The sequence below is a fragment of the Anabrus simplex genome, chromosome 6 (assembly GCF_040414725.1).
Source record: "Anabrus simplex isolate iqAnaSimp1 chromosome 6, ASM4041472v1, whole genome shotgun sequence".
Taxonomy (NCBI): Eukaryota; Metazoa; Arthropoda; class Insecta; order Orthoptera; family Tettigoniidae; genus Anabrus; species Anabrus simplex.
The window spans coordinates 317,181,567-317,207,515 of record NC_090270.1 but is presented as its reverse complement, the minus strand read 5'-3'; the positions used below and the strand labels follow the sequence as shown (position 1 = coordinate 317,207,515).

At 38.8% G+C, this 25,949-nt stretch overlaps 1 long non-coding RNA gene and 1 pseudogene across 1 annotated transcript in view; one reads left to right on the top strand and one right to left on the bottom strand.

The window, feature by feature from the left end:
• Positions 1-25,949, bottom strand: part of LOC137501234 (uncharacterized) — a 399,562-nt gene that overhangs the window by 177,570 nt on the left and 196,043 nt on the right. The window lies entirely within an intron of this gene.
• LOC136876550 (5S ribosomal RNA) lies at positions 338-456 on the top strand (annotated as a pseudogene).

Genomic DNA, 25,949 nt, shown 5'->3' with positions numbered 1-25,949 from the left:
GCGCGTCAAATCAAGAGACCTGCACCTGACCAGCCGAACTTGTCCTCGGACACTCCCGGCACTAAAAGCCATACGCCATTTCATTTTTCAAATAGCTTGGTCTAATCAACATTATCGAACGCCATATACATAGGTTTGTCTTCTTTAATTCGGTCCTCTAAGATCAGAAGTAAAGTCACGTTTGATTCAACTTTTCTTTTCACTTCTTCTGTAAATAATACGTGTTAACATTTTGCAAAATTGAGATTCGAAAGTAATGGAGAAGTAGTTTTCACACTTGTCAGCACTTGATTTGTTGGGAACAAGAATAACAATATTGTATTTAAAATCACATTGCACCAACGGCCGTACCATGTTGAATACACAGGATCCCATCCCATCACTGCAGTTAAGCAACATTGGGCGTGGTCAGTACTTGGATGGGTGACCACTTGGGAACACCACGTGCCGTTGGCTCAATTCTCTTTGGGGCAAAAGATCCACATGGATCGACGCCCCGAACAATTAGCATTTTAAAAAATCGGATTGCACTTCTCCTGTATCATATCTAACACACGTAATGGAATATTATATAATGATTAATATACTATAATTAAAAATAATTAGGGTATCTGGTAATAACGAACTATCCTGTTGCTGCAAGCGATTTACTCCCATGAGAAGTGAAGCTTAATACAACGTGGAGAAAGTCACGGCATTGCCGGAGGTTGGGATGATTCGATTGGAGTTCACCCTCCTGACCTCTAAACAAAATCGCCTCCCAAGGGGTGGGTTGGCAAGGCAAGCACGTTCCACAAAAGGCAGCCCGTGCGGAATGTCAATGATTCCTAACACACCGTGCATTAAAGAAATCCAATATCATCTGAGGCTTGGGTCTAACTTTTATCTTCAGCATCATTAGCCCCCGATCAAGGGATAAAAATACTGAGGCATTCATGGGAGCAAGCAACTAATAAAGTGAAATTTCAGCGTTCCTTTAAAATTAGTAATTTGGAATAACACTTCACCACATAATCGCTGCGCCTCAAATTTGTGACAGTTTTGAGGGGAGGAATACTGACCCACAGCACAGGTATCACAGAACGAAAATGCTTTGATATAGTTCATGCAGTACTCAACCTTACATGACAGAACTTTTCTGGTCAGAGTTCTAAGTTGAAATATTATGACATAGCGGATTTTCTAGGTGCGACGACGATATTCAACCTATCTTCTTCTTTTCCGTTTCCTTATTCAGTATTGTCTAGTTTCCCCAGAGTGCATTTATATAAGGCAAGACGCTGTCCAAGAATGCTGAAACACTATTCACTTTCTATTGATTTTTCTGTTATTAAAAGCAAATCAAAAACTCATGGCGCAACAGCCCCGAAAGGCCATGGCCTACCAGGCGACAGCTGCTCAGTCCGAAGACCTGCAGTTTATGAGATGTCGTGTGGTCGGCACGACGGATCATCTCGGCCGTTAATCTTGGATGTGTAGACCGGGGCCGCTATCTCACCGTCAGATAGCTCCTCAATTGTAATCACGTAGGCTGAGTGGGCCTCGAACCATCCTTCACATCCAGGTAAAATCTTTGACCTGGCCGGGAATCGAATCCGGGGCGTCCGCGTATTAGGCAGGCACAGTACCCCTACACCGCGGGACCGCCTTCTTCAGTTATGAGTTCTTAAAAATCATCTTCAGCAATTTCCTCATAATGCTAGAGATTTCTACACTACACTATTCTGATGATGATTACTTTTGACATTGCAGTGTTCTTTCAAAATTAATAGTTGAAAATAACCTTCAACACATTCAAACCATATTCATAAGCACCATCATCATTGTCCTTATTTTCTTAATATTATTAAGGGGAAAGTTGTTAAGATATTTTGGACTGAAGATATAATGTTTAAGCTTTTAATGATTTTGTTAGCTGGAAGTCCATTTTATAATGTTCATGTGCTTTTCATTGCTGAAATAATACCACGAACCCCATTTAATCGCCATTTAAATGCCACGTGATATACAAAACAGACACGCCTTTTATCCATATCGCTCTTTCTGTCGCGAGAACTGGAATATTTTCAGTTTTCTGGACGAGTTCCTTTCTATTTCAGAGGTTTGTGAATTCTAGGAAAGTTTTTTGTGTTGGCCAGCCTGAAAGACGCTGTGTGGCATCCATTTGTTGTCTTTGCAATCACACGATCTTTTTCGAAATTTCTTGCATGGAAGGAATCTAAATCCAAACGCGTCATTCCATAATGTGATTTTGACCAGGATGTCAAAAATGATGTTTGCGGGGAAAATAACTTAGTTAATATGTGTTAATAGAATTAGTAGTATTAAGGTGTTGAAAAAACTGGGTATAGAACCATATGTGAACATTATTGGTGCGTGTTGTGAAATGGACAATTTAAGTATGAGAAAGTCAGTTATAAAATTTGAAGACATTTTAGAGGAAGCTAGGAAGTTGAAAATAAACCAGAAAAGGGGCAGAGAAGATAACATCAACCCAAATGATCCAGAATAAGTGCCTGGTGTACATTAATACAACATTTATCTTCAGGAGCATTTTCTGCAGATTGTTTTTCCTTCTCATGAAGTAAACTATTAATAGTAGGGTTTTGAATTTTATCAGCAATTTATGCAGTAGGAATAAATGATTGGAGGTTTTCTAGTGAATTTATCATAAATAGTAAATTGAATATTTTGTTTTCGAAGGAAAACTTGAAGAATTTAACTTTTCGAAAAGCATATTAAAACATAATTTACAATTATGTAGTTTCTAGAAAGTAAGTGCAAACGAACCTCGTTTATGCGGTTCTCATTAATCCGGATCTCTGTTTTATCCGGATTAAAAATTTACTTGAACAGTATTTCTTTTACGGCGTCGACTCTTCTTGAATGTCTTTTCCGCCAAGGATATTTAAGGATGGGTGTTGGAAGCAATTCGGCCACGGTTTATCAAAGGTACCGTCCAGCCGCGCAAACGCTATACACATGTAAACCAGAAAACTCACATTACTTTAGTGCATAAAAGAGAGTCATAAATGTAGGAAAAGTGTTCTGATATTTTTTTGTACAATTGAAAAAGGTATTACTGTACAACTTTCGTCAATAAATTATATAATATTTGTTTTGTACCATTTCATTGCCCGATTTGCGTCATGAGCGGGAGTTACATCCCTAATATTTGCCATGCATCGCGATAAAAAGAACGGAAGTTATATAATGAAAGAGTATATTCTAGAGAGAAAATGCAGATTTAACAAGTCAAGTAGGCCATGAGTTAACATTGCGACGATCAGTCCTAAGGAATCCAAATGGCCGTGAGTAAAAATATCAGATTGTTGTCCCGAGAAGAAAAAATACTTCACATTTAAAAAAAATCGTATTGATCATCGAAACGAAACTGTAAGCAAGAAAAGATGTTGAAATCGGAGAAGAGAACTGCTAGTAGTATAATTACGGCGGTATATAAACCATAAATACGAATTAAAAGCATCGGACGTGAAAGAAGTGAAAGGAAAGAGGAAGACATCGCCCCGTAATAGTTGCCAATACGAACTCATAGCTGAAATCTTAAAAAAAATTAGAGATCGGCAGGTTATTGTTCAAGCTAGCGACAAGCAAGAAATACTTAAAGTACTGCACTGAATATTGCATCTTGACGAGTAATTTACTAGAGAGATAAAATATATTCAAAATTATTTATTTCCTGTCTGGAGAATGCATCTAATGCTATCCTTCATTATGTTTCCATTGCATGTAATCGACGGAGATATTATGGCTGAGTAAACCAAGAGAATGGGGTCACAGTCCGGTGGGAGCCCTTACCAGTCATCATCCACACCCGAGGCCAGTCACCAGTAACCAACGATGACGTGAACCGCAACTCGACTCGGGAGCCAAAGGAGATCGAGAATGAAGACCATCCCAGTCGAATAACGAGAGCAAGATAAGTGAAGTTCCATACATTTAATTTTCGTAGTTAAACTACTAATATTTGGATGAACGATAGTAAATGACTACTTTAATATATGGTTGTAGTATGGTTAATGTTTAATTCTTCAAGATAAAAGTTCCATGAATAGTGTCATTAAAAAGGAATCCGTATAACTTCTTTAGGATATGGAGTTAGGTAGTCTTTGACATCTCAAATCTATACTCAATGAGTAGGAATGCTTGTTTATTTTATGTGAAGCTTTGAAAATCGACGTCATCAATGTGATTCTGAAGATTTATGCCTTTCATTGTGTAATTCAACTCTAGTGCAATGCAGAACGATATAGGACCGTCTTCTAGATTAATAGAACTCAATTTAACGATAACTTGACACCAAAAGTAAGTAAGTAGAACCAGAAATATTAATACATGCGTTCTTTTGCTGGGGATAAGTGATTGCTTGTGTTACGGAATACTGTAAACCCATGACGTGTGATGAAATTATGTGAATGGAATATACGTATACTGCGCCAAATGTAAAGCAACGAATGATTTTGTTATACGGAATCGTTGTTATGATCGATGATTTTAAGAGATTATAGGCTAAAATAATGGATATGCGGAAGTGCATAAGTAATGAGGAATTGTTATAGATAGAATGCGTATTTGGTGAAATACGACTACATTTGAGCAGTTGGAAATATTTAAGCAACATAACGCTAATGTTAGGTTATAGTTGATGTTTTCGTCATGTGAATTAAGTAGCGGTATACGAGGTCGGGTTATATGGCACATGCATACGATTGTAAGAGGTTAGTGAACTCACAGGCTACTTGTGGTGTACGGTCATCGAAAATGATATCCTAAAACAAGGGATTTACGATTGAAAATTAACATTTTTTTTGAAGAATCTCACATAATAAGCTATGCCCAAGTTGATTTCCTGTCAAGCACATGTTTGGAGGGAGGAAACGTCTTCATGACTTAAATGACTACTGCCCGTAAACAGATAAATTTCCGATACCATTTTCTGTCTTAATGTCGCGGAAAGATGATTGTTTATGAAGTGAAGTATGGCATTCCTAGATGTTTGACTGGCTTGTTTGCACATGTGTGTTATGGTAGGCTATTCCTACTAATTTTTTTCAGGAGGTTATATGACTAAATTAGTTTACCTAGTATAAATAATATTTTATTTTCGGTTTTACTTGAGTCGGTATATAGCTGAATGGTAATTTTTGAACCATATTTATGGAACTTACTTATATTGTTATCGTTATTACACGATGAAGACTTGAGAAAACAAAGAAAGCAAAGATAATACATATGAATTTCGTAGGGATATTCAATGAAATTCAGATGATATTTCAATAATGTTTAATTGATATTTGAGTCATACTTAAATAATGTTCTTGATATTTCAACATTATTTCAACGATAATCCAAGGTATTTTAGTCATTTCAATGACGTTTCAATGAATTTTAAGGAATATTTCAACGATATTCCAAGGTATTTTAGTCATTTCAATGACGTTTCAATGAATTTTAAGGAATATTTCAAAATTATTTCAACGATATTCCAAGGTATATTAGTCATTTCAATGATGTTTCAATGAATTTTAAGGAATAATTCAACGTTATTACAATGATATTCAAAGATATGTCAACCATTTCAACGACATCTCGACAATGTTTAGGGGATATTTTAACAAGATTTCAATAATATTTCAATGAATTAATAATATTTCAAAAATATTGAAACGATATTTTAATGTTATTTTCGACGATATTTTTATAATATTTTAAGAAAATATCAATTGTATTTCAATTTGGAATTGGAATTCCTAAGAATGTAACTAAACATGTAAATGTAATCATACTTCATTCCAAGTACAATGGACTTTCAATAAAATAGGAGATAAGGATTTTAACCGGAATTCTTGCTATTTATTCATTTCATCATCGGAAGTGATTTGACAACAAGTGGTTTGACAACAAAATATGATTCTCATGTGGTATTCACCGAAATAAGCCAGTATCGATGCAGACAAATGAATGCGTATGTCGGATGGGATGAAATATACAAACGATTTTTGCAAACATAGATAATTGTAATATTATTTGGTCGCAGACCTAAGTTGATGTAATTATTTTCATTCCTATGTGCGTGACGTCCTGGAATTTTCAGGAGATGATTATATTTATTTGACCATCCAACATATTTTTATTAGATTATTAGCCGGAGCATATGAGGCAGTTAGGGAAAAAGCACAATACGAATGATGTACCCCCGTACGGTGTAGTTTTTTAGTTTTTCCGGATTATCCGGATTTTCGATTATCCGGATGATTTCCAGTCCCACTTAATCCGAATAAACGAGGTTCTTGTGTACAGATCTAAAAGCCTGCAAAATGTTGTTTCAACAGGTCTAATACTTACTGAGAAATGTAAACGTGAACATGACAAATTTAACATGACGGAGATACGGCTTTCAACATACCCTTAAAATTAATAATATATTTCAGGTTTTCTCAGGCATCTCCGATGTTCAGTTGCACTACGTGAGATTATAGTCCTTGTGACTAAATTTTAATTCGCACTGTAGCATATACACAAATCAACAATCAACCTAGTAATGTTACTAATGAAATGACTCCCAGGAGAAGTGAAGCTTAATATTACATGGAGACAGTCAGGACACTGCCGGAAGTTATGTTGATCCGACTGGACACCACCCTCCTGACATCTAAACAAAATTGCCTCCATGGACTGAGTAGGCAAGTCCAGTTCGTTCTACAAAATAAGGCAATGTTCTCTGTCGGTCAATCAGAAGTTCGCTAAATTTATGAAACTTAATAGACGGCTTTTTATATTAATGATATGAATAATAATAATAATAATAATAATAATAATAATAATAATAATAATAATAATAATAATAATAATAATCGGTGCCGGTACGCAACCGTACGCAGTATAGGCACCTTCTTTTGCCCAGTATTTAAAAAAGTACTGTGATATTTTGACAGAGCAATTTATTATAAATTAGTATGTAAACCTGTCTTCGACAGCGAAGATTATTATGTGAAATGTAATTGGAAATTTGAAATGAACAGGTTAATACATCTTAAGAATAAATGTAACATTTCCCATGTTGCATACATGTCAATTATATAGATTTACTTATTTACAAAATTTACTTATGAATCGTACTGGGTGTAGTTGTAGGTGGGAGTTGTACTTTTACCTCCATGGACTTTCTGAGAAAGCTACATATAGTTATCCTTGGGAAAAACACCGGAGTGGAGGGATTTATCCCAAATCCATGTAAAGTTTGTCCTTGCGTTTGTTGTTGGCATTCTACGGAGTCAGTTCCAGTGTATTGTATTTTGAAACCTTTCAGAGTATTCAGAACATATTGGTTGATTTTGTTATTTTTCCCCATTACTTCCACATTTGACTGCGAAGAAAAATGAATTATTGATTGGTACTGGCATTTGAAGTAGTTTTAAGTACTTCAATACTCTGGAACTAACATATCATGTTATATTCACCGTCATTTATATCTAGAGTTCTGATTTATTTCCTAAATGCATTCCATCCTATTTGTTCAAACTCCTATCAACATCTCCATAAACTGAAACCATAACACGGATTTCTTGTATTTACTTTAAATGACGTAACTTGATCAGTAACAGACCACAACATGTCTATAACATTATGTCCCAAACAATATGGCGACAATGCGTGTCGATTTGCTTGAATTCTGGCAGCACGCTGGTGAGGCGCTTATAGTAACTTATCTTCTTCAATGCTCGTTGGCAACCACCTAAAATGAAGCTTCAGACATGTAATTTTCTTTAAAATGTTAGAATACTTGGTCGTGAGAAGTTCATTGTATTTATTTTCCTTTTAAAGAAGAGATAACGACCTATAACTCGTACGGATTTCACCTAATGGAACATTCTCGTTTTCTCAATATCGATGTGAATGACAGACAGAGTATGGATTTTGTTCCATCAGATGGTACTGAGTTCACGAATTGAATTTTTAGTTTTGATTCTCGCAAGTTGGTATCATACTTACATGTTTCGTAGACTTTATAGTTGGTTACGCAGCTGGGAACGGGAACTTGTGTTCACTTTCCGATTATTTCCAATGTCAGACTATCACTTCTATATCCGCTCTGCAGCAAGCAGGCGTTCACGTGAGTTTTGAATAAATCTACTCTAAGTTCATTCAGTACAAACATGGTTAAAAATGAGTAAAGTAAGTAAAGGTAGTTATGTCGTTGAGCAAAATAAGGAAGGCTGAAGAAGTAGAAATCGTCGAATCTATTTGTCATCCTGTAAAACACAAAACTCCTAACGAAAATACACGTCGTAATAATAATAATTCCGTACGGCTATTTCTAGCCGGGTGCAGCCCTTGAAAGACAGACCCTTCGATGTGGGTGGGTGGTATCTGCCATGTGTAGGTACCGGCGTGCTATTCTGGAGGAGGATAGTGTTATGTGTGGAGTATGAGTTGCAGGGATATTGGGGACAGCACAAACACCCAGCCCTCGAGCCACTGGAATTAACCAATGAAGGTTAAAATCCCCCACCCGGTCGGGAATCGAATCCGGGACCCTCTGAACCGAAGGCCAGTACGCTGGCCATTCAGCCAACGAGTCAGAAAACACGTCGTGTTGAGGACCACAAAACCATGACCGAATATTAACGGCTTCAAAAGGAAATGATTGGCATCTTTTTCTCATACAAAAGCAATAATAATAATAATAATAATAATAATAATAATAATAATAATAATAATAATAATAATAATAATAATAATAATAATAATAATAATAATAATAATAATAATAAAAGCGCCACGGGTGTTTAATAATAGTAATAATATTATTAATGTAGTCTGCCTCTGTGGTGTAGTGGTTAGTGTGATTAACTGCCACCCCTGGAGTCCCAGGTTCGATTTCCGGCTCTGCCACGAAATTTGAAATGACGTACGAGGTCTGGAACGGGGTCCACTCAGCCTCGGGAGGTCAACTGAGTAGAGAAGTGTTCTTGTCCCTCCTCAGCCATCCTCCAAGTGATTTTCCGTAGTTTCCCACTTCTCCTCCAGGTAAATGACGGGTTAGTACCTAACTTAAGATCACGGCCGCTCCCTCCCCTCTTCCTCGTCTATCCCTTCCAATCTGCGCATCCCCCCACAAGGTCCCTGTTCAGCATTGCAGCTGAGGATACCTGGGCGAGGTACTAGTCCTCCCCCCAGTAGTATCCACCCGACCCAAAGTCTCACGTCCAGGACACTGCCCTTGAGGCGGTAAAGGTGGGATCCCTCGCTCAATCCGAAGGAGAAAACAAGCCTGGAATGTAAACGGATTAAGAAAGAAAGAAAGAAAGAATAATAATAGTAGCGCCATGGGAGGTAACAGTGTTATTGAGAAAACGAGAATGTTTAAACAGCTGAAATTGGTACTAGTCACAGTTCTTTATGTCTACTTTACAAGAAAGATTCAATGAACCTCTCGCGACTACAACCTTTGTACATTCAAAATAAAAATATGCACTTTTCTCTTTCTTGCTAGTTGCTTTACGTCGCACCGACACAGATAGGTTTTAGGGTGACAGTGGGATAGAAAAGGCCTAGGAGTTGGAAGGAATCGGCCGCTGCCTTAATTAAGGCACATCCCCGGCATTTGCCTGGTGTGAAAATGGGAAACCGCGGAAAACCATATTCAGGACTGCCGACAATGGGATTCGAACACACTATCTCTCGGATGGAAGCTCACAGCCGCGCGCCCCTAACCACACGGCCAACTCGCCCGGTCGTACTTTTCTATCAGCGATATTGAGAAAGCAGAAACGTTTGGTACCAGTTATGGGCTAAAATAACAATGCAATGAAGACCATCATACTTAATTCAGTGAAAATAATATCTTTCAGCGAAATGAATTTATCACATTTTTTTCATTCTGCGAGTTTATCTCTATCAGTAATCAGGAGATAGAGCAGCTCACCTTGTGTACATGGCCGTTAACGCGATAAGTCCATGCGTAATAAATAATGTTTTTGGCTTTACGTCCCACTAACTACTCTGTTACGGCTTTCGGAGACACCGAGGTGCCGGAACTTAGTCCCGCAGGAGTTTTTTTAGTGCCGGTAAATCTACCAACACTACGCTGACGTATCTGAACAACTTCAAACACCACCGGACTGAGCCAGGTTGGAAACTGCCAGGTTGAGGTCAGAAGGCCAGCGCCTCAATCGTTTGAGCCACTCGGCCCGGCAAAGTCGATACAGTTTGACACCATGGTTAATCCCTTCGTAGAAAATGTTTTCTCCATCAGAATTTTGGCCGGCAGGGTAGAGGACGTGGTGTTATCACTAGATTGCATGCCAAAAGCCTGGATTAAATTCCAAACCTCTCCGCAGTGCTCATATGGAGTGAGGGCATATGACACTCTTGGTGGTGATCCAGTTTGGACAGTAATGTTGTATAGTTTTCTCAAGAGTACACAGAACCATAGACGCCAAAGTACAACTCAGAGCCGCAACTGCAGTCAATATGGTTTATAAGGAAACACTGCAATATCTGTTTTGATTCCATTCGAATGCCGCAATAAACCTGGAAAGTGTAAATTTAATTCTTAAGATATATTAATAGTTGAATAAGGATTTCCTATTCCTTTGTAGATGATAATTACGACTGTCGAAGACAGGCTGATTAAAAGTACAAATTAGAACAGTATTTCCTTAACTGCGGATTTTACATAATCGTTATAACATCGGTTTCCTCTTAATTAACTGGGTATGATTTGAAGATTTATTCCAAGCTACAGATGTGAGAAATTATTAGACTCAGCACTAAATTTTTCTTATTTCCACTGTCGCATTACATATTACTTGCCTGCCAATAAAAATCGTTTTATGCTGTAGTGGAGTTCTTGTACGTGCTAGTTGTTGTCTGTTTAAAGCGAATTACAGAATGCAAGTAACATTTTCTTTCAATTACATCAGTAACGATGTTATAGTCAATAGACTCATGTATCAATATCGAATTCCAGTGTCGAGGATTTTTAATTTCTCTTTTGCGTGTAATTAGATTGTACCGGGAGGTACACCTCAACCCAGCGCATTTAAAAGAAGCGCCTTCAATAACGTTATCAATCATACAAAACTTGAAACAGGTAGGGCAGGAAGTTGGGACATTAATCAACAGATGTCACTACTAAATGATGGAGTAACATGTTATTTTAAAGTTTCTTAAACTGACTAGATTTCGTTGTTTGTTTTGGTGCATCACTGGTTTCGCGAAATTTGGACCTTTCTCCATAGATGTCTCTAGAAACTGAGGTCATGCACTCTAGTGCAAAGTGGATAATTAGAGATTTGAAGAAATTTGGTGTTTATAGGTTTTCTGAACTGAATTGACTTTTCTTATTTTTTGTTACTTCAAGGTTTACAAAACTTCTTACTTATCCCGCCCGCGTTGGTTTCTAACCAATCAGAAATTTAATGTATTTATTTTTCAGCCAATCAAACGTTTCTTGTACCTATTTTATCCGCCAATAAAAATGAGAGGCTGTGTCCGGATTTAGTCCAGCGCCTTCTCGAAGCTTCCTCTCGGGTATAAAAACTGACGCTTTTCGAGATAACTTGTCTTTCTGATCGTCGTCTTAGTGAATATGTGTGTGTGAAGGCAGGAGGCGAGGGCCTCAATCTTCGGCAGGCAGAACATCAGCTAAGGTAATGGCCAACAGTTTTTGCATCTAAGAAGTTGTCTCTGTAAGCTGACCCGAGGGGAAGGTTCCAATCTTTAACTAGGTAACAGTCAATTCCTAAAATGTAAACTTTCTTCTTTCTCATGTAAAATGTGCTTTAAGTCCTAAAGACTTCAACTGTAAATCGGGGATAGAGAGTGGGTTTCCCTCCCGAATTTCCCTTCAATTAATTTTGAGGTGACTACGATTTTGTAACTGTTTTTCTCTTGTAAATATTCAATTAACTTGTCCTTCTCGTCACCTCAGTAGTGTGGGATTAGCCTCTGCATCGTCGGGCCACAAGCCCAAGCAGCGTTTTAATTTCTGATTTCGAGGAGCACAAGTGTACGCCTCCATACATTTGTGTTTGGGCCAGTAATGTAACCTGTTCTTCTTCACGAAGGCCCGGTAGTATGGGTATTAGATACCCCTGCGTAATATAAAAGGTAATTAATATGGCATTGCAAATTGTAGGTTGTGCCTAAAGAGGCCTAGAAATGTACTGTAATTCTATTGAGCAAAGAAGCTCTAATCCCTAATGTAAACTTAAATGTTGCCTTAATCAGGCTGTAAGGGTTGGGAGCGCAATCTCCTTGGTTGATTTTGTAAGAGCATATAAGCTCCTTTCTTGTAATGTAATATATCGTCGCTGCCGGGACAAAACCTCCTATGTGAAATATTTTAGCTTACAACTTTGGCCGGTAAGGTTCTGGCATCTAAGGTGCAATATTGTGTGAATATGGTCAAGGCATTCTCGCTCTTCATAATATATGTGCTGCGGGTCAGTATATCTCCAAAAATATCATCACATAGGAGGTTTTGTCCCGGCAGCGACGATATATTGGTGTAACATTGAGTGGTGCCTTTGGAAGGCGGTAACTTGTAACTGTTGGAGCAAAGTGCTCTTGAAAATTGTGTCTACTTCACTAAACGCAACACATGTGATGTTGGGACCTTAGTAAATTATGAGCTTGAAGCTCAAATTGTAACTAGTCTTTCCTGGGTTTTCCTGTTTTCTTTTCTATTTTGTACCTAACTACCTGTACCTGAAATCGTATAGTTTGTTAAAATTTAACTTCCGAAAGGAAATATAACCTTTATTTTAAAGTTTTAAATTCATGTTTGACTATCGTAGATAGACCCATTCCAGCCCGCACCTTCTTTCACCCCGGAACAAGTGATAAAATAGAATTGCATGAAGTGGTTCTGTAATATTTTGCATTACGTGAGCGCTGGTATAATTCGCTGTGCTTTTGTACTATTTACAATCCAAACTCTTGGAAACTGATGTTGTAGGATTAGCAACAGACCGAACAGAAATATTAATATCAATATAACATTTATAAAATACGAATAATACAGTATTTTACAAAGTTTAGTAAGTCGGATGAATATTTTACTGAAAGGTAGGGAGTTACATGGAAGAAATTAGAAAGACCAGTAAGGGCGAAAACTAAAACTAAAGCAATTTTTTTGCTCCTTTCAGTCTAATAATTGTTACACCTGTGTAGGTTTGTGTATCATTTAGAAGTTTCTATTCTTATCCTCATTTGTTGCTTTATTTGCTTCTAGGACATGCATTTGGTGATATAAGGTACGAGGAAGTCTAACGTTACCCAAGAGAGGAGAGCAGAAGATTTATTGCTCCGAGAAAAAAGAAGTACCGACCGTCTCTATATCAAGCCGTGGACGGCTCTCAACCTAATGGCTTGACAAGTTAAAGTCCTACTGGAACTGATACACGTTACGACTCAACTTGAAGCCAAGAGCGCCCTGTAACCAAGGATCACTACACAACTAAAATACATCACAGCCGGAGGATACTTGGCATTTTACATAAATAGTGTTCTAAAGATGCACTAAACTTCACTATCAGGCTCTTCTATGGCTTATGTCTGATAAACGTCGGCAGCTACACATTTTAACGATGGTGTTCAAAGTCCTAGTTGAAAACCATCCGCTGTATATTTATTCTTAAATTCACCTTCTTATCATCATTTCACAACTTAAATACACGTTCGAATCCTTTCTTTCTATTCCAGTGCACTGCACATATAAAATTAATAGATCATTTGTGGTGACCGGCGCCAGATTATTTAATTCCTTGCCAGCTCAGGTCAGAAAAACTAGCTCTTTATCAAGATTTAAGGTCGACTGGCGAGACTACCTGCTGAGGACATCTGACTGATTGAAGTATGAATGTGTGCGTGCCTGAAGATTAGTCAGTTTTATTAGTTTTAATATTAATTTAGTTACTAATTAATTTAAATTCATTTTAATTCTATTAACTTATGTAGTTTTAACTATTTTAAGTACCTTAGCATTTTTTTAAAGATTTTAATTAGTATGTAGTTAAGTGAGAGAGAGGTTCTCGAGCCCTAACTTCGCCACTGAGAAAGAAAATAAATAAATAAATAAATAAATAAATAAATAAATAAATAAATAAATAAATAAATAAATAAATAAATAAATAAATAAATAAATAAATAAAAAATAAAAAAATAAATAAATAAATAAATAAATAAATAAATACAATGTTTCTGAGGTCTAACCTGAATGGAAATAACATTTTAAAAGATTTTTATTGAAGAAACTTTTGTAATAGAATAGAATAATCCCATCCCCTAGTTCGGATCGCCGGGAAATGGGGAGAGAGTAATTATTTATTCCACATATAATTATTTTGATACATGCATGATTTTCTTGTCACACTTAATTGATCTATTACTACTGTAAATATAACGATTACGCATAATCACTATTTGCACCCAATCTCTAAATTGTAGTTCCTAAGGTATTTTTTATTTTATTGTCCTAGACGTTAACATTGTTATATAGCCTACGACAATTCGTATTAGTGCAAGTATTTATTTATGTCACGAATATGAACAGAGTTTCCCTTAGCTAACAATAGACCTTATGTATGAACAGAATGACTGTATAAATGAGTGAATGAATGAATTGCGTCATTAGATTGTGTTCATGCACGCATCCTTGCCAATCACGAATAGCATTTTAAAGTACATTATCATTAAAGGAAAATGTAGTGATCTGTTTCCGCTAAGCGGATATGCTGCTAGAATATATTTCAGTCAAAATATATGATTACTTCAGCCGATTAAGATATAGAGTTTCGGGTACATTAATGTTAAAATCACTGAATTGCCTGGAAGCGTGTTGGTTACAGAAGGACAAAAGCTGTTTTTTTTTCTTTCACAATTAATGCTTTAGTGGAAATTTGTACGAAGGTCAGCTGGATCCAAATGTTCTCCGCATACCGAACAAACCACGATTAGGGTGTCTGAAAAATATCATACAATCCCTCCCTACCTTAATCAGAATAGCTTCACGTGACCAACAAGACAGTGGCGTATCCAAGCCTGTTATTCAGCTGTTAGCTGTCCTGGAAAGTAATAAGCATGGATATTCAAGAAGAGCAAACAAATCTTAAATTTTGTTAACATTTTGGAGAAAACAACTTTCACAGGGCCAACAAGAATCAGTCTACAACCACGAGATCAGTATCTGCCAAGAATACAGAAAAGGAAAATGCATGATGTATAGTTTTCCTTTCGGATCTCGGGAAATTTTTCATTCGGAATTCTTCCCTAAGGAATATTTTATGAAGTTTGAAGGAATTTATCCTTCGTAATAGGCCTAATACAAGGCTCCATTTTTGCAGTCGGTGTGTCCACTCCTAAATGTTGAAAATTCTATGTCCCCTCCACCAATCCGTTGTTACCAGAAAGAAAAAAGGAAAGGAAAACAAAAATTAGCACACATATTTGAGAATAATGATAGGATTTGAGAATTCACAATGGTACATTAAATCTTATTTTAACAAAAACTAGAAAGTGTGATTGAATTTTGTGGCAGTGGTTTAACGCTGTACTAACACAACAACGGTTTTCAACAACGCGAGGAAGGGAAAGTGGTTGGGAAAGTAGCGAACGTGGCCTTAATTAAGATACAGTCCCAGCACATGACTGGTGTAAAAATGGATACCACGGGAAACCAACTTCTGGGCCGCCGACTGTGGAATTCGAACCCACCATCTCCCAAATGCAAATGTGTAATTGTACCAAGAATGCATATTTAAATAGGGACCACCAAACTCGATAGCTGCAGTCGCGTAAGTGCGGCCAGTATCCAGTATTCGGGAGATAGTGGGTTCGAACACCACTGTCGGCGGCCCTGAAGATGGCTTTCCGTGGTTTCCCATTTTCACACCAGGCAAATGCTGGGGCTGTACCTTAAATTATGGCCACGGCCACTTCCTTCTCACTCATAGCCCTTTCCTATCCCATCGTCGCCAAAGATTTACCTGTGTCGGTGCGACGTAAAACAATTTGTAAAAGGAAATAAGAAGTTAATAGGGCCTATATAAGGTAATCTTAAAATAACACATTCCTTGTTTCATACTGTGTATATTTTTATTTACAGGAACAATATATTACAGTGTTTGTTTATGTTATATAATTAGTGTTTTCGAGAGGCTGGTAGGCTTCAATGTTACAACAACAAGGTGTCAATATGAAGCTACTGCTTCAATTCCTAAGTGTCAACCTGAAGAAGGGTTTAAATAAACCTGTAACTTCATTCATTAATTCCTACCTCCCAGATTATGGGCTGTTATAAGACAATATATATATTGTAGTATATAAACATATTATTTTATGAATTTAGGAAGATTGCTACAAGACATTTATTAACCTAGTAATCTAATATAGCCTGAATATACATAAAATACAAAGTCATGTATTAAACGAAAAAACAACATCCAGCTCTTTACCACATGGTAGTGTCCCGAGAATGGATGTGACATTCCCACGCATTAGATCTATGCTGATACCCTAAATAAGGAAAGCAGTAGATCACGTATCTCCATAAATCTGAGCAATACGTTGGCCAAGCTCCTTGATAAAATTGAGGCCGTCTTTACCCCAGGTACCACTCGATTCAGGGGATCCTCCGTGGCTCAGACGGCAGCGCGTCGGCGTCTCACCGCTGGATACCGTGGTTCAAATCCCGGTTACTCCATGTGAGATTTGTGCTGGACAAAGCGGAGGCGGGACAGGTTTTTCTCCGGGTACTCCGGTTTTCCCTGTCATCTTTCATTCCAGCAACACTCTCCATTCTCATTTCATAGCATTTCTTAGTCATTAATAAATCACTTTGGGAGTGGCGACCCCATCGTACTAACAGCCTATATCTGATTCATTCATTACATCCCTGACCCGGTCAATGACTGGAAAACAGGTTGTAGGTTTTCATTCATTTTCACCACTCGATTCATTGGCTACTGGCACGAAGAAGAAATTGTCCAACACATCGCTGTATATTCACCTTTCAGTATTTTCCCTATTCGCGGCTGCACCTCCAGCACTCAACGACAAAAGGGGAAGATTGGACTTTGCGAATATCCCGGGACAGGTAAAATCCCACAGGAGAGATCTACCTTTTTTTTCATGGCGCAAGTGTCATTCAGTCTGGCCTTTTATCATCCGAACGGCAGCAGCCAGTGGACTTTCGTATAGAAAATTCATTAATTATTTTCATTCCCATTAATTCTCCTGAAAATTGAAAAGAAAGTAATATTCATTAGCTAAACCCGTGCTTCAGATCACAGACACTTAAGAGACGAAATTGAAAGATACGTACTGGGAGAATGAGTATAAAGAATTACAGAACAGAACCCTACGATAGGTGCGCTATGGTGAAAGATCTATTATATCTCTGATGACAAACGTGGACTAAGACCATACTGAATGATTATGATGATGATTATGATAACGATGCATTCAAATACACATGAACAAACTGTGTACTCTTAGCGGCCAATGATATTTTTAACACACAGAATCTTAATGAAATGGATGACACTCTTCTTTAATGACCTCCTGAATGTTCGGCGTAAAGTTGGTTAATGCACACCAGAGGTCTTTTTCACTTTTTTCTCCTTCTGAGTAATCTCTGCTCTTTTGTAAATTTTTCATGCTGACCAACGGGGCGTGCCCTAGAATTCGGGAACAACTGGCCTCTTATATGGACTTTTAAAAGGATGCCAGGCCTCAAGCGCATCACAGTTTAAGAAGAAGAAACCAAGACACTACTACCTGTGGGTAATATGATTATTTCTTCAGAGTTTGCACAGGATCTGCAGAAATTGTTGAATGTAATGAGCATGTTCTAGTAGAAAGTCTAATGAAAGTCTGGTGATTCAGGAAATATCAGTTTAGGAAACAGTTGAATAGTGGTATGTGAGTATCAGAATGAAGAACTAACAAAGGAAGAAGTGAGGAGAACATAAAATGTATTTTAGTAGAGAATGACCTTTCTTAAGGAAATACACGTGTTCGCTTGAAATATACAGTGACCGCCAAACAAACTTTTACGGCGGACTCAAACGAGGCACGTATAAATGACCTGACGGTAAAGACAGGCTGTATTCCGCATCCGAGGGACGAACAAGGAACCCCTGTAGGTGGGGGCGGTAGAATAACACCCACGGTATCCCCTGCCTGTCGTAAGAGGCGACTAAAAGGGGCCCCGGAGGCTCTGAAATTTGGAGCGTGGGTTGGCGACCACGGGGTCCTCAGCTGAGTCCTGACATTGCTTCCGCTTACTTGTGCCAGGCTCCTCGCTTTCATCTGTCCTATCCGACCCCCCTTGGTCAGTCCGACTCGTTGGCTGAACGGTCAGAGTACTGGCCTTCGGTTCAGAGGGTCCCGGGTTCGATTCCCGGCCGGGTCGGGGATTTTAACCTTAATTGGTTAATTCTAATGGCACGGGGGCTGGGTGTATGTGTTGTCTTCATCATCATTTCACCGTCATCACGACGCGCAGGTTGCCTACGGGAGTCAAATAGAAAGACCTGCACCTGGCGAGCCGAACCCGTCCTGGGATATCCCGGCACCAAAAGCCATACGATATTTCATTTTCTCCCCTGGGTCAACTCTTGTTCTTTTCCGACCCCGACACTATTAGGTTGGCGAGGGCTAGGGAGTCTTTCATTTTCACGCCCTTCGTGGCCCTTGTCTTTCTTTGGCCGATACCTTCATTTTTCGAAGTGTCGGACCCCTTCCATATTGTACCGGTAACGGCGGTGCAGACTAAGTCCCCGTTATGAAAATCTTAAACTTACGTGTTATGCTCCGGACTGCTTACGAAGTACGGACTAGGCAGCGAGCAACAGCTGCGCGCGTGTGACGTAGTGAGCGGGTGACGTCACGGCATGCCTCGCTGCACTACAAAGCCTGGATTGATGGAGAATGTTCTACGAGTTTCGGATCAAATATAAATACGTGCTGCTTCGCTCAGCAGATCAGTGAATGTGAGTGTGTATTGCAGCATGTTATAGTGAGCAGCAGTGCGCTGCAGAATGTGATACCAGTTCGTGGCCGGGATTTCTATAAGCACATTAGACTGTAGTATTCGCACCGTCAGTTCGCGGGTGTGGTAATCGAGCGTGAAGCCGCTGCTAAGTTTCAAGTTCGTGGACTTTAATATAGTCACGTTGAATGTGGACTTATTCAGATTTCCTTATATTGTGACAACCTTTTACTCCGATAGGACGTGAGGTGAATTGTGTATCGTCTGGACATTATTTATTGACTGTTACTCTATACGAGTGTCCGAGACCCGCAAACATTTTTCGAGTGTTCGAAATTGAAATTTTATGGACTTGAATCTGATTGCTCCTTGCCGAGGACTCGATACTTTAAGTTATAAACTGTGTTTAATCCAAATTTAATTTACCAATCCGTAAGCTGTGGTCATGAACTGTGAACTGTGCAGGTGTGAACAGCGCATCTCTATTTTAATGAACAGTGCATTTCCATTCTAATGAACAGTGTACATTTAGTTTATGGACAGTCAAACCAAGGACTGTCAGTACTCAGTTAATTTCGTCTTTTGGTTTCAACACGTGAACGAGTTTGATTCACGAGCGGAACATCTTTATTTCATTTAAATTGAACAGTGCTTCAATGAACTTACTTCATGTTGTCATAGGTGCAACAAACTTTAAGTAACTTTAAACTGGACAATCAGTTCCGAGTGGACTTTATTTTGTGAATGTTTCTTTCACTTGACACGTGATAAAGTTAAGTGACATTTCACCGAGACATTTGTGTTTGGACTTTGTTAAAAGCATTTATAAACACTCTATCATCTGTGCAGAAGCAGCCTTTGCACTAACTCGCCCAGAGCTGAACGATGTTCATTCATGTTCACCATTTACAAGGACTACCTCGACGCCATGGATCTACAAAGCACCGAATAGATCTTCTAGAACTTCCATCGGGGGACGAATGGTGGTTCGCTGCTATGGAAATGGAGCTGCCGGAATCTAAGGACATCGCCAGCCATAAGACGAGGAACGTTTTCAACTGTATACGCTGTACAGAGGTGATATTAATTTCAATTTTTTAATAAACTCTGAAACAAAAGTTTTTAAGATTTCTTTTAAACAAACCCTCTCCCTCTGTATGCACTTCAGCGACTGGTACACGCCCTGCGTCTCATCTCTACCAAAGTACCAAATTTACTGTTACAGAGGAGAGGGGTAGAAATTGGCGCCCCAGTCGTATCGGGGCCGATTTGGAGTGCAGTAAAATTAGAAATTAGCGCTTCAGCAATATCAGAACTTAATTATGAGTGCAGTAGACATTAAATTGACACTTAACCATTTTAGACTCAATGTTGAAGTACTAGTAATAATTAAGAAGTGCAGTGATAGACAAAATCGCACTAAATCGTGTGACTTAGTAATTTAATTCAGATACATTTCCAGTGCTTTATGTGGAATAACTATTAATATTACAGTGAACTTTCTAACAAGATTTAACTTCTCTATAATAAGAAGTGTTATTAATGATATGGGATCATTTTTGTGTGTTAAATGTCTTGGAGATTTTTCTTTTGAGAATGTTTGAATGACTTTGAACATGAACTTTAACCATTGGACAATAATGGTGATATCTGAATTCTTTTCAAGTGATTTATGATTTTCTTGTTGCTTGGTTTAAATACATTACCGTCAAAATGGAAAATATTTTAGCTGCTATTGAAGCTCTTAAGATTAGCTTAAATGAACGTATTGCCAAATCAGAGGCTCAATTAGGTACTCGTGTTACTGAGATTAATACTCGTATTGATGAGGCCAATGCCGTAACTGCTCAATTAGGTACTACTTTAGAAGCTCGCATTAACGAATCTAAGGTTGCAACTACAGCCAACTTAGAAAGTCGTATCACACAAGTAACTAAAATAATTAATACCAAGTTTACCGAAGTTAATGCTAATTTGGAAAATAGGCTTACTAAAGCTGGTTCCGAGATTGAAAAACGATTCTCAGAAACTAATGCGAAGATTAATTCTAAGTTTACGGAAATAAACGAACGCCTCACCCATGACTTAGAAACAGTAAAACAGGACCTTAAACTACAAATAGTTGAAGACTTAAAAGCTTCTTTTCCCACCTCACATCAATTGATTAAGGAAGTTGAAAGCTTAAAGGCAGAATTTAAAGAATCTCATGGTCAGTTATCACAGGCACAAGCAAAAATAGCCTCTATTCAGGATAACATCCATGAATCTTTTAAGACTAACTTTCAGAAAATAAGTAATGAAGTCAATTTACTTAAAACAAGGCAGGAGGAAACAGATAAGCTTGTAAAAAACCAATTAGATAGCGCACATACTCAAATCATTCGCATAGGCCGCGATGTAAATGAAGTGAAGCAGGACCTCGAAAAGGAAGTCCAGAGCGTGGAAAACTCCATCCGTGGGCAAGTTAAGACTATCAAGGTCGAATTGCAAGGAAAAATAGAGACGATTGATAATAGAATCTCTCAGGTGGAGAAGGAGGTGTCTACACATCAGTGTCAAGGGTCTAGCGGAGATACTTCTAGCATGTCCACTGTTTTAAAATTATCAGACGATAAACCTGCAAAATTTTCCGGAAAGGAAGAGTACACAGCGAAAGAATTCCTTCTCAATATTGAAGAGTACTTTCAAGAGAATAAAGTACGATCCGATCATCAATTGAGGATAGCTTCTAGATTATTGGAAGGGAAAGCACTAAATTGGTACACAGCATTTAAATTTAACATTAAAACCTATGATGAGTTCAAGGAAGCCTTGTTGAAGAGGTTTTGGAATTCGGAAATTCAACACTTGATTAAGTTACAATTATACTCTAGGAGATACAACACAGCTATTAATTCTTCACGATATTCTGATTTTCTCATTTCCCAATTAAAGAAGATGCAATTCTTTGATCCTCCTTTGCCAGAACAGGAGTTAATACAGGTAATAACTTTACAATTTCCGGCGCATGTACAAGAAATTCTTGTGGCAGCCAATGTTCAAGACCTAGAACAACTTGATGATTTATTAAGGAAACTTGACACTGCACATACACAAAATCTACCTAGGGTTACTAAGACGAAAGAGGTTGCAACTAACCATGTCGAAGTTAATAACCCGCCAAGATCGAATCCCGAACCCCGTGAGGAAGTAGAACCACGGAGAGATCCGTTATCTCATTTCCGACGATTCAGGAGACGTCCATACAGGCAAAGTGCGCCTTATAGACGTAATCAAACGTGGAAGAAACCTACCGAATCACTTACTCGAGATAGAGATTCGCCGAGAGCCGAGATCGAAAGAAGATGGAGAGAAACTCGCGAATATATCCAGAATCGAAACCGGGATGAAGGATTACCTGGCGCTACCTCTTTAGAATATCAAGAGCATGCCAGAAGACAGAACACGACGCCTGCGACCAACCTCGAATCGACAGGCGCAATTAAAAAAAAACTTCGACAACACAACAATAAGATTGCCTGAAAACCGTAGTAGAGGGGAAATAATTTGTGTCACTAATATTAATTACTGGTACTTGGATGACTCAGATCTCTTGTATGAAGATCCCACTCCTACAACACCGAAGGTCCAACGAAGCCTTCCAGTTATTAATATTACTTTGGATACCCTTTATGTAACTGCCTTAATCGATTCTGGAGCTCAAGCTTCATTGATGTCTGAGAGGTTAATTGAAATGTTGAAGGGAGGAGAAGACATGTTATTGATACCCGTCGCACAGATTAAAATTAAAGGGATAGTACCGGACAGGCATATCAAATGTAAATTTCAAGCTTTTGTTACATTTGACATTGAAGGTGTCCAGTTCGAGCATATATTCCTAGTTATTTCGCCAATGAAATTCAACGTCATCCTAGGGTCAGATTTCCTAGCCAAGTATGGGGGAATCATTGATTATCCTGCCAACGTCATACGATTTTTTAATATCGACTCTGTAGAGTTGCAGCTGGTAGACTGTAATAATTTGAAGTGCCAAGGTCTGGGTACCCCTTTCATAGAAACCGGAGGCAAGATGAGCGATGCTTTGCCTGCCGATGAAATAGATTGCGAAGAGGGTAGACCCGGTCAAGAGGGACCCGTCGAGGGCCAGGAAGTGCCCATTGTTGAGGATGTGTTCGACGAAGGTCGTGATCACTTCATATTTCTCACCAGTGCGGCTGAAAGCCCAGAGTTCGATTCCCGCGTGGCAGAAGCGACTCAACAAATATTTGAGAAATTCCCTGAAGTTTTTGATGACAAACCAGGCGTTATTAGAGATTTTGAATACCAATTGAATGTCAAGGACACCTCTCCTTATAAAAAACGGCCCTATCCAGTTCCTGAGAAGTACCGAGAAGAAGCCAGGACTGTGATAAAGGAAATGGAAAATAATGGTATCATTTCTAAATGTGTCACTCCGTATCTAAACCCCTTGGCTATTGTAAAAAAACCGAATGGCAGTCTGCGTTTGTGCCTAGACGCGCGCATGCTCAATGACAGACTTGTATTGGAACATGACCACCCACCTTCACTCAGGGATGTCATCCGGAAATTTAGAGGCATGAAGCTCTTCTCTACTATGGACATGACGTCATCTTACTTTCACATTTTATTGGCAGAGGATAGCAGGAAATTCACAGGCTTCATTTTCGAAAACATTACATATGCATTCAACCGGCTCCCTTTCGGGATCAAAAATTCAGGGGCAGTTCTCATCAGGGCTCTTGAGAATCAATTATCCGATGAGATTAAAAAAATCGCAACGATTTATGTTGATGATATCCTAATAGCTTTGGAGTCCTTAGAGCAACACATTGAAGACGTTAATAAGGTACTCGACGAACTCAAAACCAAAAATTTTAAGATAAATGCCTGTAAAAGCCAGTTTTTTAAGACAGAGGTACTGTTCTTGGGTCACCTCATTAGTGGAGACGGGATCAGGCCTAATCCGGCCAAGATCCAAAGTATTTTGGATTTCCCGAAACCCACAAAAATTAAACATGTGAGACAATTTCTGGGACTATGTCAGTTCTTTGCACAGCATTGCCCAGATTACACCAAAACAGTAGCACCCTTGCAGCTGCTGCTCAAGAAAAATAATAAGTGGAAATGGTCAAAAGAATGCGAGGAGGCTTTTTCCGAAACAAAGAAGATGCTTCAGGGAAGCGTACAGTTAGCAAATCCTAACTTTGAATGGCCCTTTTGCCTTGAGTGCGACACCAGCTCCGTAGGCATCGGTGCAGCGCTCTACCAAATCGATCCTGAGAAGCCTGATGTTCGCATCTTTATTTCATTCATGAGCAGGAAGTTGAGACCACATGAGAGGTCCTATACTATTACGGAACTTGAGGCTCTTGCTATTGTATATTCCTTGTTGTACTGGAGGAAGATTATATATGGGTATCCCGTGACCATCTACACGGATCACAAAGCTCTCACATTTATCGTGTCTTCTGATCTAACTAGCGAGAGAGTAACCCGGTGGGCACTTTTTATTCAGCAGTTCAACATAACTGTTATTCACAGACCAGGAAGAAAGAACATCCTAGCTGATGCTTTAAGCCGCAATCCGGTCGATGTCGTCACTAGTCATCACATAGAAGTCATGAGCAACGAAGATGAGGAATTTCTTAGGAAATTACAGTACTTACCTCAAGCACAGGGGAGAGATAGGAAGTCCCGAGAATTGATTAGATTTTTTAAGGGTTTGATTCCTGCAAATGACGATGACTATTTTCGCATCTCAATGTTGGCTCAATCTTTTTGCTTTCATGATGGATTACTGTATAAGTATCTTGATCATGCCAAAACCAAACGCCGAATTTATGCTCCTCCACGCTTAAGGTCCAACATTATCTGGCACTGTCATTCAATATCTGGACATGCCGGCACGGATAAAGTAATGATGATCATAAAGGAAAAGTTCACTTGGGAGTACATGAGACGTGATATTAGAAACATTCTCCGAACCTGTGATGTCTGCCAACGAACTAAGCCTAATAATAGATTATTAAGGGAGTTTCCAAAGCCACTTCTTCCCGAAAAACCTGGTGAAATATTGGCTTTAGACCTATATGGGCCACTCCCCAAGGCGAACCGCGGCAACAGGCACATTGTGGTGGCAGTAGATGTCTTCTCTAAGTATACGATGCTGCTGCCCATACAGAAGGCTAATGCTGGAAACATCCTCCGAAGGATCAAGAAAAACATTATTCCAGAGATGGGAAAACCGGAGTTCCTACTCACCGATCATGGACCCCAATTTACATCTATGGAGTTCCAAACAGTACTTGAAGAACTCGGTATAAGACACATTATGAATTCTATTCGACACCCAGAGGCTAATCCCGCTGAGAGAATCATGCGTGAGATTGCAAGGTTTTGCCGTTTGTATTGCAGAACTCAACACTGGAAATGGATCGAAGTCTTACCCGTGATGCAGCAATGTGTAAATTCAACTGTTCATGAGTCTACGCAGGACATCCCCATGACTGTACATAGAGATGTCATGCCTGACAGGCCATGGGACCAAGTATTACCATCACCTCAAGATCCAGCAATTACTCATCAGACTCGCGTGGACGCAACAAGGGAGAAGCTCAGACACGCTGCTAGAATCAGAGAGAACCGATACCGAAACCGCGCGTTGCGACAACCACTTAGGGTCAATGATTATGTTTTGATAAGAAAACCAGCTGTTTCACATCCTGAACTTCGCATTTATGCAAAGTTTTGCCCGCTTTATGTAGGACCATATAGGATTGCAGAGGTTCTCGAGAACGGGGCATACAAAATTAAGAAATTGGATGGAAGCATCGAGGGCATTTACAATGCAGCCAACCTAAAGAAATATTTCAGGAGAGAATATCATTAAAAGAAAATCCTATCG